At 44.2% G+C, this 13,375-nt stretch overlaps 1 long non-coding RNA gene and 1 other non-coding gene across 3 annotated transcripts in view; one reads left to right on the top strand and one right to left on the bottom strand.

Annotated features, from left to right (window-relative positions):
* LOC122565419 (uncharacterized) overlaps nt 1–10,881 on the top strand; it is a 40,182-nt gene extending 29,301 nt beyond the window's left edge. For both annotated transcript variants that reach the window (XR_006316167.2, XR_006316168.2), the window contains exon 4: nt 10,687–10,881. This is a non-coding gene — a long non-coding RNA (uncharacterized LOC122565419). The remainder of the gene's footprint in view (nt 1–10,686) is intronic.
* LOC122565417 (uncharacterized) lies at nt 1,977–12,841 on the bottom strand. Its single transcript, XR_006316165.2, has 3 exons — nt 11,735–12,841; nt 7,842–7,959; nt 1,977–2,868 (listed from the first exon to the last, which is right to left on the bottom strand). It is a non-coding gene; the product is annotated as an uncharacterized LOC122565417 (transcript).
* Nucleotides 12,842–13,375: the final 534 nt, after the last annotated feature.

Raw genomic sequence — 13,375 nt, 5'->3', positions numbered from 1 at the left:
CCCTTGTGGTTGGAGGGTTCCTAGGCGGAAGATGAGGCGTTCTTCCTCCAACTGTCGTGTTGCTATGGTCTGGTGATGGAGGAGTCCAAGAACCTGCATGTCCTTGGTGGAGTGGGAGGGGGAGTTGAAGTGTTGAGCCACTGGGTGGTTGGGTTGGTTGGTCAGGGTGTCCCAGAGGTGTTCTCTGAAACGTTCCGCAAGTAGGCGGCCTGTCTCCCCAGTATAGAGGAGGCCACATCAGGTGCAGCGGATGCAATAAATGATGTGTGGAGGTGCAGGTGAATTTGTGGCAGATATGGAAGGATCCCTTGGGGCCTTGGAGGGAAGTAAGGGGGGGAGGTGTGGGCGCAAGTTTTGCATTTCTTGCGGTTGCAGGGGAAGGTGCCGGGAGTGGAGGTTGGGTTGGTGGGGGGTGTGGACCTGACGAAGGAGTCATGGAGGTAGAGGTCTTTTCGGAATGCTGATAGGGGAGGGGAGGGAAATATATCCCTGGTGGTGGGGTCCGTTTGGAGGTGGCAGAAATGACGGCAGATGATACGCTGTATATGGAGGTTGGTTGTGTGGTAGGTGAGGACCAGTGGGGTTCTGTCCTGGTGGCGGTTGGAGGGGCGGGGCTCAAGGGGGGAGGAGCGGGAAGTGGAGGAGATGCGGTCTCAAGGTGGGAGGAGCAGGAAGTGGAGGAGATCTGCATCTCCTCCACTTCCCGCATCTCCGCCCTTGAGCCCCGCCCCTCCAACCGCCTCCAGGACAGAACCCCACTGGTCCTCACCTACCACCCCACCAACCTCCATATACAGTGTATCATCCGCCGTCATTTCCGCCACCTCCAAACGGACCCCACCACCAGGGATATATTTCCCTCCCCTCCCCTATCAGCGTTCCGAAAAGACCACTCCCTCCGTGACTCCCTCGTCAGGTCCACAACCCCACCAACCCAACCTCCACTCCCGGCATCTTCCCCTGCAACCGCAAGAAATGCAAAACTTGCGCCCACACCTCCCCCCTTATTTCCCTCCAAGGCCCCAAGGGATCCTTCCATATCCGCCACAAATTCACCTGCACCTCCACACACATCATCTATTGCATCCGCTGCACCCAATGTGGCCTCCTCTATATTGGGGAGACAGGCTACCTACTTGCGGAACATTTCAGAGAACACCTCTGGGACACCCTGACCAACCAACCCAACCATCCCGTGGCTCAACATTTCAACTCCCCCTCCCACTCCACCAAGGACATGCAGGTTCTTGGACTCCTGCATCGCCAGACCATAGCAACACGACAGTTGGAGGAAGAATGCCTCCTCTTCCGCCTAGGAACCCTCCAACCACAAGGGATGAACTCAGATTTCTCCAGTTTCCTCACTTCCCCTCCCCCCACCTTGTCTCAGTCAAATCCCTCAAACTCAGCACCGCCTTCCTAACCTGCAATCTTCTTCCTGACCTCTCCGCTCCCACCCCCACTCCGGCCTATCACCCTCACCTTGACCTCCTTCCACCTAATCGTATTTCCAACGCCCCTCCCCCAAGTCCCTCCTCCCTACCTTTTATCTTAGCCTGCTGGACACACTTGCCTCATTCCTGAAGAAGGGCTCATGCCCGAAACGTCGATTCTTCTGCTCCTTGGATGCTGCCTGACCTGCTGCGCTTTTCCAGCAACACATTTTCAGCTCTAATTTAATGAGCGGCCGTTTACGGTCCCAGATAAAGGAGCTGAACCAACCGTCGGTCTCCTGAGTGTTTGTTTATTGAAAATCAGGGGGAGCATCCGTATAGAGTATAGCAAACGAGGGAGAATATTCATCTTAATAAACGCTATCCGACCCAACCATGAGACTTGAAGTGCCTCCCATCTTTGGAGAGCTTGTTTAATTTTGACAAAAAGATTTTTTGATTCCTCAAACGTCTTAGGACCCCTCAAAGGGCTTGGCGGACACTTATGTTCTTTTTGAAGTGTAATGACTGTTGTAATGTAGAAAAAGCTGTATCCAATTTGCACACAAATCCTTGCACAGACTCCATTAAAGTCATCAGTTAATCACTGTTTGTTTGTTTTTCCCAGTTATGTTGATTAAATTTTAAATATTAGCCAGGACATTGGGGAGAGATCACTCCCTGCTCTTTGCATAGCCCAAATGACAGCAAGATTATATCGATGCAAGTCTCATGGTACAGGAATTCAAACTATTTCTTGCAGTATATTTGGCAAATTACATATAAACCGACGGGCACCCAGTACAGTACTATCACTGCTCGTCCTGCTTGTTTCTTTTTTTCCACAAAGCGAGCTATGGACAAATATATCAGCTTGAGCCACTAATCCTCAGTCACCTAGCAACACTTAGAAATCAGCAATATAGCACGCACCATAAATTTAACATTTTGGACAGTGATTCAGTCAAACTTTATTTGAACATTTGAAGGTAACTCCATTGCAATACAGATTAGAAGATGACATCTTGCCAGCCCTTCACATATTTAATTATTACTTGATATTTTGTCATTGGCTCACTAATGTCCTTTAGGGAAGGAAATCTGCCATATTTACCTGTTTTGGCTTATATGTAAATCCAGACATACAGCATGTGGTTGACACCTGTCCTCCAGGCAACTAGGGATGGACAATAGATGCTTGACTAGCCAGCGGCACCCACATCCCTTGAAAAGGTTTAAGAAACACACAAATCCCACTTCTAATCATTCCCAGGGTGGTCTTTATTCGTCAGTCCACACTTCAGGCTCTCTGCCTTTATTCCTGATGAAGGGCTTTTGCCCAAAACGTCGATTTTACTGCTCCTCGGATGCTGTCTGAACTGCTGTGCTCTTCCAGCACCACTAATCCAGAATTTATTAGTCAGTGTATAGCATGCTTGGGAGGAATGATTAAAAAGGTCAATAAACATCTCACCATCCTCTAATATAATGGGAAGAGAGAAAAGTCAAAAAAAGTATGTTTCAGGTTTGTTTAAAAAAAAGTTCAATCAATTAATCTAAAATTAAGTCTCTCACACACCATGCAATTTTAAAATGACTAATACAGTGCTTCCCAAACATTTCCCAACTGTGACACCATTTCAAGGTTTGAAAATTGATGTGAACCCCCCCCCCCTCCCCCCCCCCCACGCACTTCAGTGAGAACTGAGTGGGTGGATGACTGTGATAACAATGGCCTGTTTGAGATTATTTGACTAGTGGGAGTTTGCTGTGCTTAAATTGGCGATTACAATTCTAACGTTTTTATTCCACGTGAACCTAAGGAGAAATGTTTTCTTGCAGAGGGTGGTGCGTGTATGGAATGAGCTGCCAGAGGAAGTGGTTGAGGCTGGACAATTGCAACATTGTAAAAGGCATCTGGATAGGTCTATGAATAGGAAAGGTTTGGAGGGATATAGGCCTGATGCTGGAAGGTTGGACTAGATTGGGTTGGGATATCTGGTCGGCATGGAGGAGTTGGACCAAAGGGTCTGTTTCTGTGCTCTATTACTATATGACCAACGTTTATTTCCTATCCCTAATTGCCCTAGAGGGCAGTGATGAGCTATTTTCTTGAATCCATGCAGCATGTGTGATGCAGATATGCCAACATCAGAAGGGAATTCCAGGATTTTGATCTAGCAACAATGAAGGAAGTGCAATTAGAAGTGTCAATCTAGCATGTGCATGCTTTGGAGAGGAAGATAGTAATGTCCCCAACTGTCTGCCCGCCCTACTCCTTCTAACAGATTTGGAAAGTGCCGTTATAGGAGAGTTGGAAATTTCTAAGAGTGACTACACTTTCAATGTGCTCCATTGGCTGTAAAGCACTTTAGGGTGCCTTGGTCTGTTATATTACAACAATAACTATATATTTCAAAAATACTTCATTGCTGTAAAATTCCTTCACTTCCAGAGGTTGTGAAAATGCCATCCAAAATGCAAGTCTTTTTTTCTCTCCTTACTCTGATAATAAAACTCTTCATCTTGATTTTGTGCAACTACAGTCCTATTTGCCTGTTGCGGTGCTGTTGAATCAGGCCTCGCAATAAACTGAGGTTTGTTAAGTTAAACATCATAGATATTAAGCTCTGGGCATTATTTCAAACCCCCAACCACATCCAGAATCTCCCCTCTAATTGTTACTGAAGGTTTGTGCTGAGGTTATTAGTCTAGTAGTGTATTTTGAGAGTGACTTGACAATCGGCCTCAGGACCCCAGGGTGAGGAACGAGACTGTTTGATTTGATTCTTGCCCCTCTTTGTCTTAAAGTATAAATAAGGGGGAACAGCCATAATGTGATTCCTTCCACTGTCGATATATAATGATCACTTGGGTAAGCTTTTAGAGAATAATCAACTAAGCAGTCAGCTGACATCTTTGGGTGGGGTAGAAAGGAAAATGAAACTTTTGTTTCTTGAGTTGTTTTTCTAAGTCTTTTGAAAAAGCCTTCATTTTGAACAAATAATTGGAGCTGATTCTGCAATGCTTGGGAAACTGGTCTAGACCAAACTACAACAAATGTGCCCAAACTAGCAGCTCACCACTGTCAGATTACAACAAGTATCATTGAACTATCTTCCCGCCCTGTCCCACCCCTGCAATAAAAACTCTCCAATTTCAAACACTATGGCTTGTTGCCATTAGAGCCATTTCTGTTCTTTTTTTGAGATTTAGTTTTATCTGAATCAAAATGTAGTACCTTCCCCCTCCATGTGAGATACCCCTTTGGACGAACAGACTGGGAGGACAGGAAGGTGTACAGTTTCACCCAGTGAAATTGGGGTAGTTCAGTGCGACAAAAAATGTTGACATAAGAAGCTCTCTGCACTCCTGGCAAAGTTTTCACTGAGTATTCAATGAGAGAAATATTGCCCATCTTTGCAGAAGAGCAAATTAAGGGAAGATCTGACTTCCTGGGAACTGCAATTGAGGAGTGAGGCACCTTTTTAGATATGCAAGGGCAGTTCTTATATACACTCTTTCTATCCTAACCATAGGTTGTTCTCTTCTGTGCCACCATCTATGTGTAGAATTTGAGGAGAGAACACTAGAGTAGCTCTGGCTCAGAGTTTGAGTTCTGTGCCAATACATCCCTTGCACGTGTTTGAAAATTAGAAAGACTTGCATTTCTATAGCTCCTTTCAGAATATCCCAAATAGTTTACATTGTGAAGGGGAGACACTAATAGTTTAGGATGTGCAGCCAATTTTTTTCACAGTAATCTGCTACAAGAGCAAAGTGACAACACTCAAGTCATTTTGTTTTTGGTGGCGTTGATTGAAGGATAGATATTGGTGACCGGGAATGGAGGCTAGTAGCCATGTAATTGGATTGATAATCCAGAGGCCTGGACTAAAGCTCTGACTTCAATTACCACTGTGTGGAATTTAAATACACTTGATAAATCAGGAAATAAAGAGCAGTAACTACTACTATGAAACAGATGTAATAACTTTTATTCTTACAGATGTAGGAGTCACTGGCTAAATTGGTATTTATTTTCCATCCCCAATCACCCTTGGACAATGGACTGAACTTCTGCTGCTGTGTCTTATGAAACTTGTGGCTTGCTGGCTGTTTCAGAGCACAGTACAAGTCAAAAACACCACTATAGATCTTGAGTCCCATGCTATTCTGGCTCTAGCTAACAATTTTCCTCCTTTAAAAACCCAAATACGTTTTTACAACAATTGATAACTTCATGATCACCATTACCAAGACTGGCTTTCGATTCCTGATTTTATTAATTGAATTTAAATTCTATCTGCTGCCATTATGTGATTTTTTTTTGCAGTGACATCATCAATGTAGAACCAGCTGGTTCACTGCTATCCCTTTTGGGACCGAAATCTGCCATCCTTTCTGGTATCACCTTCATGTGACTCCAATCCTACACCAACGTGGTTGACTCGTAACTGCCCTCTGCAGTTTCCTCGAGTTGAGCGAATTTCAATGGCCGCTAGGTCTTGCCAATGATCCCCACAGCCCATCAAAGAATTAAGAAAACAAAAGGATTCTGGAGAAAATTTTGCGCATGGCTTAGATTCTTTAGCCACTCCCTTAAGAACACCAGGCAAGGCCTTGGCTTAAGCATCTCACTGAGTGACTGCACCTCTGCAGCACTCTCAGTTCAGTATTGCATCAGAATACTGAATACAGAATACTGTCAGGGATGCCTGCAGCCAGTGTACTGTTGTATTGTACCTTGCCTTTAACAGAGTTTCACCTTTTAAGGACTGATAGAAGACTTGTATTTCTTAGGAAATACCCATGTTACATGGATGTTAACTGTCAAGGTAAGACTAGCAGATTAACTAGCTCCTGTGAGAGGCTGTCAGTGATAACCTGGTGGACAGAGGTATGTTTGTGTCTTGGTTAATCCTTTTAGGATCAACGGTCATATACAACAGGCGTAGGCCTAGTTTATTATATGCTGAAGTCTCGTAGATGAGATTTTCTGACTGTGTGTGCTCCCCTCTGAGCAATGTTATAGAACTATGGAGGGAAAGCCTGACCAAAATGTGGTGTACAGCAGTTGTCAGAACTGAAGAGAAATGGCAGCAAAGTGGATGCTGGAAATGTGTTGTGTAACAACTAATCTCAAAATGTACTTGTGCAATTCCTGCAAATATTCCCTATGGATACACATAGTCTTTCTGCACGGGAATCTCCAAATTAGCTTAGCCAGGTAAAGAAAACGTTACAACATAGGAAATAGGAGCAGGAGTAGACTATCTGACCCATCAAATCTGCTCTGCCTTTCAGTCAGATCTTGGCTGCTCTGATGAAGAATCATCTCCACTTGAAATATTAACTTGCTCTCTCCATGGATACTGTCTGGCCTGCTGTGATTTCCAGCATTGGTTGTTTTCAGTACAGATTCCAGCATCTGCAGTGATTTCTTCTTACATAGTTGATCTTTTCATGGACTCACCATAATCTTTAATTCCTTTACTATTAAAATCTATGTATCTTTGCCTTAAACCTTCAATGAGGTAGCCTCAACTGCTTCACTGGGCAGGGAAATTCCACAGATGCACAACCCTTTGGGTGAAGAATTTGCTCCTCAACTCAGTTGTAATTCCATTCCCCATTACTTTGAGGATGTGCTCCCTAGTTCTAGTCTCACCTGCCAGTGGAAACAACCTTCCTGCTTCGATCTTATCTATTCCATTTATAATTTTATATGTTTCTGTAAGATCAGCGCCCCCACCCCCATTCTTCTAAATTCCAAAGAGTATAGTCCCAGTCTACTCGGTCTCTCCTCATAAGCCAACCGTCTCAACTCCGGAATCAACCTCATGAACCTCCCCTGCACCCCAAGGCCAGAAATCTTGAGATCAGGTCTTAGCAGTGTATCACATGTTGATCTAAAATTATCTGCACAAAAGCCATTATTGCAGATGCTGAAAAAGTTAATGGTTGATTTATTGTATTCACATGTACCTAAATTGAGTGAAAAGCTTTGTTTTACAGGTAGTATAGGCAGATCATAGCTAACCAGGATACACAGGTCAAAGGGTGCGTAGAGCAAGGCATGCAGGGTTATGGCTACACAGGCGATTCACAATGCAAGGTCAGCAATTATCTGAAGTTAGAGAAGTCTATTCATCAGTCTAATAACACCAGGGAAGAAGCTGTTCTTCAACCTGTCATTGCATGTGTTCAAGCTTCTGTATCTCCTGCCTGATAGAAGAGGTTGGAAGAGAGTGTTATCTGAGTGGGAGGGTCTTTGATGTTGGCAGCCTTTTTCTGCAGCAGTGGGACTGTAAATAGAGTCCATGGATGGGACATTGACTTCCGTGATGGTCTGGGCTGTGCATGCACCCTTCTGTAGTTTCTTATGGTCCTGGACAGAGCACTTACCGTGCCAGGCTGTTATGTACCAGGCAAAATTCTTTCTCTGGTGCATCTGTAAATGTTGGTGAGGGTCCTTTCACTGAGAAGTGAAAATTCTGGTAATGTTCAACAAACCTGGCAGCATCTGTGGAGAGAAAAGCGTCATTTCAATATTATCTCTGTCTTTCTCTATCAGCGGGTGCTGCCTGACTTGAGTTTCATGCTTTTACAAAGCATGGGTCCAAAGTCAAATCCACATCAGAACCCAGATTGTGCCAGATTTCAGATTCTGCCATAGTTTTAGACTGCTAGCTGGTGGACCAGGCAAGTAGGGAGGGCTAGTCAGGGTGGGGCAGGGCAAATCTCACAGCACCTTCAGTGGAGTTGTATGTCCAACTCTCAGATTTTATTTTCTCTGGGATCATCCTGAGAATGGACTCCCTTGTAGCTGCATTTGCTCTGCTCTTGGAGAGGAGAAAGTGAGGTCTGCAGATGCGGAAGATCAGAGCTGAAAATGTGTTGCTGGAACAGCGTTGAAGAAGGGCTTATGCCCGAAACGTCGATTCTCTTGTTCCCTGGATGCTGCCTGACCTGCTGCGCTGTTCCAGCAACATATTTTCAGCTCTGCTCTTGGAGAGGCACCCAGATCTCCCAGGAGTAAATTGTCTTGGTTTGCAGACAGTTTAGAGGAAGGTGGGATTTTGGATTTCACACTTTCAACACTTGTGAGACTATTCTCAGGATTCATGATTAGGAGGTGTCGGTGTTGGACTGGGGTGTACAAAATTAAAAATCACACAACACCAGGTTATAGTCCAACAGGTTTATTTGGAAGCACTAGCTTTCAGAGCACTGCTCCAACATCAGGTGGTTGTATCAACAACCGCCTGTTGTTGGAGCAGTGCTCTGAAAGCTAGTGCTTCCAACCAAACTTGTTGGAGTATAACCTGGTGTTATGTGACTTTTAACATTCTCAGGAGTGCTATCCAATATAAAAGGTAACAGCAACAGTGGGTTGGGCAGCTGATTGGCGTTGCAGATTGATACTGACTGCATGGGTTCAATTCTTACACTAGCTGTGGATTTTTGTTTGATGTAAGTGAGGACTGCAGATGCTGGAGATTAGAGCCGAGAGTGTGGTGCTGGAAAAGCATAGCAGGTCAGCCAGCATCTGAGGAGAAGGAGACTCGATGTTTCAGGCAAAAACCCTTCATCAGGATGACCACCTGATGAAATCTGCTGCTTCCAAATAAACCTGTTGGACTATAACCTGGTGTTGTGTGATTTTTAACTTTGTCCACCCCAATCCAACACCGGCACCTCCACATCATGATTCTTGCTGAGGGATTTTGCCCGGGGCCTCACCTCTCCTGCGCCTTGGCTGCTGCCTGGCTGGCTGCGTTTTTCCAGCACCACACTCTTGACTCTTGTGTGGTATGGTGACTCTCAGCTTAAACTCACCACCCATCAACTTTTTTTTAATGTGAGTGTGTTTCTCTAGGACTATCATGTCTTTATTTTATCCACTTATAAGATGCCACTGAGCCTACTGAGGAAACGTTTGGACATGCAACAAAAATTGATTTTAAGTAGCGAGTAAGGTGGAGGGGTTTAAGAAGGGAATGGCACAGCCCAGGGCCCAATCAGTGGAAAGCACTGCTGTCATTAGTAGTCCAGATTCACAGAATCCCTACTGAAAGAGGCCATTTAGCCCGTCAAGTCTGCACTGACCCTGCAAAGAGCATCCCACCCAGCCCCAGCCCCAATCCCTGTAATCCTGGATTAACCATGTCTAATCCCCCAGCCAGCATATCTTTGGACTGCAGGTAGAAACTGGAGTACCCAGCAGAAACCCACACTGCTACAGGGGGATCGTGCAAACTCCACATACTGTGATCCAACATGGATGTGGCAGATGGGGTGGGTAGAGTGCAGATCTCCTAGAGGGTTGTCTGAGTGGAGGAGGTTACAGAGATATGAAGGATAAAAATGTAAACGCATTGCCAGTGTCAGTCAGGAGGGTACCAAGTTTTGATCCTTGGCCTCTGCATTTACGTATATCAGGGACAGTAGCTAGCAGCTAGTGTGGGTGAGTGAAAATGAGTCCAAGGGTGCTGCTCCTGTTTGCCGTTTGGTGCTTCCTGCTGGGAAGTATCTATAATGCATTTGGGAAAGGCCAAACTTTTTTTAAAACTTAGCTGAAAATCACTCCTACGTGGTCAAATAGCCTGGCTATATAGTCAAGGTCATTGGGTGAGTTCACAGGCCCATCATCAGGGCAAAGATACAGGGAGCAAAGGTTATAACAAAATGTATAAAAGGCAAAAATAAGATAGAACAGGGGCAATTGGTTAACAAAAACACAAATGAATTATCAATAGAATTAAAGCGGAACTTTTTCAGTAGAGGCTGATGAGGTTCATTTGAGTAAATACAGTATCCAAACAGGCACAGTGGACTGTTCTGCTTTTGTTCAAAGCAATATAGAATCCTGAGGGGACTTGACTGGGTGGATGTCAAAGAGATGGTTACTCTTGTGGGAGAATCTAGAACTAAAAATAAATGGGCATCCATTTAAAACAATGAAGGAAGAACTGTGGAAGGCAGAGAATCATTTGGAATTCCCTTCCTCAAAAGGCAGTGGGTACAGAATCTTTCAGTATTTTTAAGGCAGAAGTGGCTTGATGATCAAGGGAATAAAAGATGATCAGGAGTACAGAGTTGAGGTTAAAATCCAACCAGTCACAGTTAGTTGAGTGGCAGAGCAGTTTTGAAGGGCTGAATGGCCTACCCTTGTTCCATATTTATATAAAGCTGCTTCTGCAATGAATCACATTAATCTCTCTCACTCTCTGCCCTTTGTATTTTACAGATTGTTCTATACAAGGAAGTCTGATTGTCATCACTTGAAAATGCTAGGACTCTTTCTGTGCTGAATGTTGAATGCCAGCCAACTCCTGTCTTGCTGTGATTGTGGGGGTTCCTGGCATCGTGATTTAATAATTAAATAAAAGTGAAAAATCACATTGCCAGGGATTACCACACAGTTGCAGGCACATGCCAGCTATGTTACTGAGAACTCTGACAAGGACAGCACGCTTGAAGAGTAATATCTTCCCATTGTATGAGTCACAGGGGCTGAAGTCATTAGCTGCTTGTCGTTGTCGTCCAGCGCTTAGCAGGGACTAAGTATTATTTTTACATTTTTGGTTTTAAAAGGTATAGACAAATTCAATTCTGTATCCAGGTGAGAGTCAGGTCTATATTCCGGAAAGGATATCAAACTCCACCCCCACAGCTCATCTTCATTCTGGTTTTGTGAAAAGTTATTTCAAATACACTTCATTCACAAATCATCTGTAAGTACACACAAAAGTTCTAAATCAGCTTTGCAGAAAAAATGTCAAACATTGGCACTTTGACATTTCTCAGAGCTTCTGTGCAGTTGTGGAAACAGGCATTTTCTACATAATGCAGGGAACTATTTATTTATTTATTCTATATCCATGTTGAGACAATGAGAGACCCTGACAACTGAACAGACTCTCGTGGTACTTTAACAGAAAAATAGTGGTCTTTCCCCACTGCACCTTAGCAGCAGCTACCCCAAGCTTTAGTGTGTTCTTTAAAATGTAGTCCTGGACCTTGGCATGTGCTAATCTGGTAGTCTATATATGAGCCCTTGCTAACACAGAGAAATGTTCCTGGTGTGCATCATTTTATAATAGACTCATTCCTGTGACAATAACATGAAGAGAATTATGAAGCTACTCTAAGCCAACCTTGTTGTTTCCTCCTATGCAATCTGACTTTATCTGGTTCTGTGGTGTCACCTCCCTCCCATGCAGATGACAAGAGAGATTGGGTATTGTATGCATGTGAGTTTGATTTCATGCATGCTTAAACTGAACATCCCTTACCTGCTTTTGTGTTTCTTCAATTCATCTTCCAACCTCCAAAGAAGGTTCTTTTCAGACTGGTCCAGAACTTAGCTATTTGGAGAGCAGTTGCCTTAAATGAAATCCTGTTCACAGTGGCTAAGTTCAGGTTCTGTGAAGAAAACACTCACTCAATAATCTCCATCAATCGTCATCAAACTGGGTGTGTTTCAGGTTTAGCAAAATGGCCCAAAGTGCTTCAGAAGAGTGTCAGCAAATAAAATGTGAATTTGAGATGTAATTTGTCACATATAATAGGTCCCAGGCAAAGATGATGATTTTAGGGAAGGAGAGGCTGTTAAGCTTGAGAGAGAGAGCGAGATAAAGAGATGGAAAGCTCAGAGCGGAGGGCCCAGGCAACTAAAAGAATATTCATCAGTGGTGGAGAGGTTTAAAATTGGGGATGTACAGAATCATAGGAACATGTGGATCTTGGGAGTAATGTAGAGCTGTAAAAGGCTACAGAGACAGGGATTGGTGAGTTCATAGATTTGCCAAGGATGAGAATTTTGAAATCAAGACATTTCTGGATTCTGAGCTACTTGGATCTGAAACAAGCTAAGATGTAGTCCACCAGAGAGATTTGACAAGCTCTTATCTGGGTTTGGAAACTGGGAAGTCCACAACAATGGTTTAATCAGGAGGGAAAAGCCTGGATAAGTTTCAGCTGCAGAGACTAGGTGGAGATGTGACAAGGTGGAAGGAGGTAACCTTAATAGTCAAAAGGACGCAGTGGGGGGAGGGTGGGGGAAGAGGTGGTGCTAAAGACTCAGATCAGATGCTAAGATTGCAAGCAGTAGAGCAACTATGAGCATGTTGGGACACCAGTGGCAGGAGGGTGGGCTCTGGTTCAGGTTTTCATGTAACAACCTAAAAATGTTTGTGTTCCTGTGTAACCAGCAGGGATACAGCTAGCCAGATGTAGGCAGCCGTAGATTGGAAACATGTCTTCAGCTGTCGATCCTGGGATTGGGCCTGGTCTACGTGGCCAGGGGTTTTCGAAAACAGGCCCTGATCTCCTGTGCCTACTGAGCTGATATCAGTGAGTTGTGAAGTACTGGCTCAGTTCAGCAGGAACTGGAGTCGGGCCTAACAATAGCCTACTAGACATGGATAAAGGAAAAATGTATAGTTAATGTAATGAGGTCAGCCAGGTGGATCTCATAGAATCTGAGTTCTCTGTTTGGGGCTGTTAATCTGTTCTAATCAGGGAGCCCTGGTTGACAGATGTAAACAAGAATGTCAGAGGTTCTGTTCACTCTGAGAGCTGGCTCTGAGGAAGCTGAATCAGTGTCAAGGGCTCTCCCCGTGTAAATAAAAAGTGACTTGATGGGATATCAGCTTCTATGGAGTTATTTTGCACAGAGCCTACATTTGTGTAGCACCTGCCATGGTCTCAGGATAACATTTGCAGCCAGTGGTGATGAGGACCTGAAATACAGCAAGTGAGAGTGTTGATTTGAGGCAAATTTACTTGCAGCTTTCGCAAGAGAATTGGATAAGTGCCTGAAGACAGATAATTTGCGAATTATGGTGAAAGGGTGGAACAATGGAATTGACAGATTTTGATCCTACAGTTCTCTATGATTCTAGTGAAGACAAGGAGCAGGAAAAAACCCTCTG

Source organism: Chiloscyllium plagiosum, unplaced genomic scaffold (assembly GCF_037043375.1).
Source record: "Chiloscyllium plagiosum isolate Xiang-an unplaced genomic scaffold, Cpla_swu_hap1 HiC_scaffold_28, whole genome shotgun sequence".
Taxonomy (NCBI): domain Eukaryota; kingdom Metazoa; phylum Chordata; class Chondrichthyes; order Orectolobiformes; family Hemiscylliidae; genus Chiloscyllium; species Chiloscyllium plagiosum.
Note: the sequence above shows the minus strand (reverse complement) of the source record. Positions and strands in the feature narration are given on the sequence as shown.